This window comes from Meleagris gallopavo, chromosome 3 (genome assembly GCF_000146605.3).
Source record: "Meleagris gallopavo isolate NT-WF06-2002-E0010 breed Aviagen turkey brand Nicholas breeding stock chromosome 3, Turkey_5.1, whole genome shotgun sequence".
Taxonomy (NCBI): domain Eukaryota; kingdom Metazoa; phylum Chordata; class Aves; order Galliformes; family Phasianidae; genus Meleagris; species Meleagris gallopavo.
The window spans coordinates 9,539,780-9,545,367 of NC_015013.2; the positions used below are offsets into that span (position 1 = coordinate 9,539,780).

The window sequence follows — 5,588 nt, forward strand, 5'->3', positions numbered from 1 at the left end:
TCCATTTGATTTAATTTCAGTGTGTCTGACACCAAAATGCTATATACAATTTGCATATTACAATATGCACTACTGCAGATTCCATGCGCTGCTAAATGGGAAAATTGGAGAGGGATGGTAAATGGGTGAAGCTTGCAGTGACAAATAAAAGAGGAAGACGAGCTCCCATGTTTCATTTACATGTAAAATATTCTGACAATAGTTGTTTCTCCAAGAACAAAGAGCTGGTTTTTCTAGGGTGACTGGTTTATGATGGCTGCAAGAAAAAAAAAAGAAAGGATGTTTTTTCTGGCACCGGAACAGAAGCATGCTTATCTGAATTGAGCCCTGGGGCTTGCCATATAATTGGAATAAAACTTAAGTCTTACTTAAGAAACCAACAAATATGGAAGCAGCAACCATATCCAAAAGGAGCAGCCACTGTGCGTGAAGACTGAAAATCACCTTTCTGCAGGCAATGTCCTGTCTAAAGTTGGAATCTTGAAAAGAAGAAATTGTGGCAGAATGTAGCTTTGTTTGGGGCATCTGGTGTTTTGCAATGGATTTCTAAAACTTATTATCAGATGATGAGGGAGAGGTATAGCAGGCGTTCTGTCGTGTGTGGTGTGCATGGGCAGTTGTGGCTCTTAGAGTGTATCCTTCAAATTTCTGCGGTTTCATGCCCAACAACCTAGGGAGGGTATCTTCCAAACCCAGTTTACTGCTTCCAGTCATGCAAGGAAATTTGTCTGTATATACTTGAGTTTCTCACAATTGCAATGCAGGAAATGCTTATTGCCCCTCTATGTACTTCCCTTTGCCCTCAGGGAACAGGGAGGCCTTTGCCTATGGAGTTGTTCATCCAGCAGCTGTTACTGATGCACAAACAATGCTGAGAAATGCTCCCCAAATGAAAAGCTTGGAGAGAGAATTTGGATAGACCTTTACACTTAACCCCCAAACCTCCAGCGTTCTACTTCATGTTAGTTTTTGTTCAGAATAAATAACAGTAATGACAACAGAATTAATTATGTGTATAACAGCTTGATGACAAAATATAGCTCACCACCTATGCTATCCTTCCTCCATCCTTGGTGGGAATATGAAGGCTGAACGTGTCTCTGGGACTTGGGAGCAAGGCCTATGTTTTGAACTGTTTTCTTAAACAAAGTATACATAATCTGTTGGCACTTATTAAAAAAAATATACCATAACCCAGGGAAAAAGTTGACCTTTCATACTATGACATCCATCGAGTAACATGAGACTGTTTAGCTTGGCTTCTCAAGGGCAAGCATGGAGAAAACCACCTGGTGGGGTGGAAGTAGGCTGTGATGCATGACTGCTTAATGACCACCTCTCAGTGCAATTCTTGGGCACTGCTGCTGATCAGCCTGGCTTCATCTCTCTGACACGGTGCTTAATAATAGTATGGGCAGAGTGGACATACTATGCAGTTATATTCCCTTCGGATATGTCCTTATTAATCTGTTTGATTCCTTGTCTTGGAAAACTGGAGGAATCAGGTTTTCCCTCCAGGAAGGGACTGCAAAGAATCACCAAAACTCTGTGTTAACGTAGCAGTGGAGTTCACAGCATGGAGCACTTCTCCTTGCAGATGTTATGCATTGCTTAATGTCATAAAATGAATGGTAGTGGGACTTTTTAAAGAATGTGAGGGTATGTAATGTTGGCTGGTGTCTGTTGGCTAGTGTCTCTTCTATAGTACCACTCCTGAAAATACAAATACACAAAATATATTGTCTAGAATTACAGGGCAGGAGCAAATAAACAGTTAATTGGCTGTTCTGTAATTAATTCTACATGTTTGAAGTGCTATACTTACGGGACTTGTCAAAGTGACATACACACTTCACAGTCATCTCCTGGTACCTTTTCAGGTGTGGGGGATTTTGGTAGTCTCTGTAACTCTGGAGAGTAATGACATTGTTATAATTTATTCCTGATCTGCTGTTTTTAAAACTGTTTTTCTTTTTTTTTTCCTTACCCTCTTTTTTGAAATAAATCTTTTTCATTGTCTCATAGTCCAGAGGAAAAAATAGTACAGCTGCTGTTTGGAAGCTCTATTATTCCTTGATAGAGTGGAATTCTTTTCAGTTGCTTCTTGTCTGATTGGAGTGGTTTATGCTTCTTGCTGTGTATTAATCTTAGGCACGGGGTGTGATGGTAACATAGCCCAGTGGGCTGCAGACTGAGTGAAGGTACAAATATGTATAGAGACATAGATGAGGCCCTTTGACTATCTGGCATCTGATTTTCCCCACCTTTAACAGCATATGCTGTAATTCCATAAACCCGGTGAAATGGTGTTGCCATCGTGCTGGGTAAGTAGCTCAAAACTCAGAGCTGCACATACAGGAATATGGATGAGATCCTTCAAAATGAGTCCAGGCAACAGTAAATTCTTGACCTGGCTCTGTCTCATGGTTTCAGCAGTCCCCAAAGCTGTGGATCTCTGGACTTCATCCAAGTCTCTGAAGTCAGCCGTAATCTTTTCCAGTGCTGCCACAAAAAGCATCTGTAGTTTGGTGACACAACAGGAGTGTTTCAGACTGCTGAAACCAGGCTTGGGAAGAGAGCTCGGGGGAACTTGTGTGTGCACGGGTTGTGAATATGTTCTCCAAGTACGCAGCCTGTGCTATGTGTGGATGTGGAGGTCATTGGGAAGCTTGATAATATGGACTTTGGAATCTCCAAAATGTCATTTGTGTTTTACCTTATTAAATATGGAGATCATGTCAAAGGTAAATGTCAAGGGTCTATAAAATTACCCTTCTTATCTCCTGTATGTTTATCAGTTGATAAATGGAAGGAAGCTAGTGCCAAAATAACTGTGAATGAATAATTTATAAATGACTAATGCATTGTGTGTGTTGTTTCAGGCAGAAAACAGTGGGACATCAATAATCAAAAGAAGTTGGATTAATTTAGCAGTATTTTGCAGTTAATATTTTTATCTAAATGCTGCAGTCTGGACCTTCGTCATCAGGAGATCCTTCTTTTTGTTACTAAGAACTGATCCACAGATCACTGAAATCAATAGGAGTCAGCTGTTGACTTCATCAGGCTGTGAATCAAATCTATAATATACATATCTAGCTCTTCTTTTTCTTCCTGCTTACATAGATTCTTGATTTTGAATTTCTTTAGTGTTGTTCCATGGGATGGAAGTTGGTTCATCAATTTCCTCTATCCCCACGTGCTTGTGGGTTGAGTGTTCCTAGCACAGAATTTGGTGAACTTAATGGAACAAGGATGGGGAAAATGTGACTGATGAAAGAAATAAAAATCTGCTCTCATATTTTGGATACTTTTGTTTCTGATTTATACAAATGAAACTGATTTCTTGCAACCTAGGTTTCAATGTAAGGCAGGTCTTTTTTTTTTTTCCCCAGCATGTATTTTTCACATTCCTACTCCCCAATAGATAACATTTGACAGATTTTCAGCGCTGGCCGCTGCGAATAAGGTTAAGCACTGAAGAAGTGAACTAGATTTTCTTCCTTTTCCCTTCCATGTGATTTAAATATGGCCCATTTTGCCATCACATGACAGAGCTGCCAGAGATTGCCTCAAGGTAGTTTGTGGCTTTAACTAAAGGTCATCTTATGGGGGGGAGAAGGGAGAATCCTGTAGAGTAGGGGGAGGGGACACATGTATTTTTAAAATACATGCATTAAAAACAAAAGCAATTAATCATTCATTCTGATGATACAAATGCAAAAGTGAAGCTGACTTTACATCTGAGTGAATCACTTAGGGGAAAGAAAGCCACCAATAACAATAAATGCTCTTCCTCCCTCCCCACAGCGTGGTACCTCACGAAGGAAAGGTGTGCGGAGTGGTTGCCTTGATTTCGGTCTACGGCTTTCGGTGCCTGACCTACATATCTAGCTAGCAGCTCACCGCTGCAGAAAATGCCCTCCTGCAAAACTTCTATCCCACTGGCTGCTAATAAGAGCAATTCTCACGTAGCACTGCATCCATCCCAACAATGTAATTGGTCTGGCTCTCCCAGCCGGGATCCGTTCCTCCTGCAGGCCCACGCTGCGCAGAGAAATCCCAGACCTCCTGAGGGCTGAGGGGCTCCGAAACCGTGCTATGTTATCAACAGCTACATGGTTAGCTAACTGCTGTGACTAAATGGAGATTGGGAAGCACTGCAGGCGAGGGATGAAAAGTGATGCCCTCCCATAGCACAAGGCTGATAATGCAGAATTGGCCAAAACAACGAAACTTCACAGACAGCACAGCAGAAGGCTTTGGCTCTCTTGTTTGGGCATTTTATTACCTGGAGCAAAATGTGCAGAGAAGGGAGATAATGAAGTACTTGACTAATTCAGTGTGATCCAGCTGGCTAAGCCAGAGGGCCTGCAGAGCAGGAAAAGCTACAGAACTCACTGCTAGCCATTTTCCCTTGGTACCTGTGAAGCCAAAACAAAGAAGTGCAGAGATAAAAAAAAAACAAAAAACTGAGCAATATCAATATCGGGAAAGAGGAAGAGGGACAACAAAAAGGGAGGAGAAACCACTAAACTTCCCATTCCTCTCCCTTCTGCTCTTTATCTATAATAGGGGGAAAAAATGTTACTTTCATTGCCTCGTGACAACTTCTGATTCCCTTGAGAAATTCACTGAATTCCCAAATGTTTAGCACCCTGTTAGCTGCAATGCTCAATGCCGACTTGATTTTTTTTTTTTTAATTTAACTATTATCTACCTTTTGTGTTCAGGAAAAAGACAGGTTTTGTCAGATGCATTGTAGTGTCTTCACAACCCCGTGTTCACCCCATGGCCTAAAAGGCTAGATTCTTACCCACAGAGAGACTAGAAAATGTAAAGAGTGTACATTCCTCTCTCCAGCTTCTAGCCACTGGTGCATTTTCACCATTTTTTTCTCTGACAGCCTGGCTATTTAAGCACACGAGACGCATTGCTCCCTCTCTGCCCTTCCCTTCCTGCTCCCTGCCATCCTCCCACGGAGCGCTGTGCAGTTCCAGCTGCCCTAGCAAGCTGTTCCCAGAACCGGAGCGTGACGCTAGCAAAAAGCTGGCAGAGAGTCAAAGGTGGCTACTATGCTTATTTGAATATCCAAGGCCAAACTTCGTACCTGATGTAACGTGGCAGCAATGCTGGGAGAGGAAATAGAGAAATACCTACCTTTGTGCAGGCAGAATTTAGCCCGTGCTGCTCGTCGTGGCTGCCAGGGAATGAATCACTGCTGACCAGCCTGCCTGCCAGCCGCTGCTCACACCATTTTTTTAACAGGCGGCAGCAGACACTGCGCATCACTGCGAGATGAGCATCACAAACGTGCTTTGCAGGGAAGGCGACCACAGCAGACTGCCAATGCTCTTCCAGTGCCAATTTTAGCGACGGTTTAATTGTAAAATCTGCTTCATGAAAACAGGATCAGAGCCAAAGCGTTTGTGATTTGGAGGCTTGTACTAACTTTCGATAGTTATCGTCAGGGGCAGCTGATGTGACATCACCCTACAACTCTATGTGACTCGTATTTTTAATGGCCCACGTGCCTCTACATGATCATTTTGCTGCTGGAATTTGCTTGGAGTTAGCTCGAGAGACAG

At 42.5% G+C, this 5,588-nt stretch overlaps 1 long non-coding RNA gene across 1 annotated transcript in view; it reads right to left on the minus strand.

The window, feature by feature from the left end:
- Nucleotides 1–5,383, minus strand: part of LOC116216497 — a 6,005-nt gene extending 622 nt beyond the window's left edge. The window contains exons 1-3 of the long non-coding RNA XR_004159363.1: nt 5,161–5,383; nt 4,292–4,424; nt 1,826–1,910 (exon numbers count right to left, since the gene is read on the minus strand). This is a non-coding gene — a long non-coding RNA (uncharacterized LOC116216497). The remainder of the gene's footprint in view (nt 1–1,825; nt 1,911–4,291; nt 4,425–5,160) is intronic.
- Nucleotides 5,384–5,588: the final 205 nt, after the last annotated feature.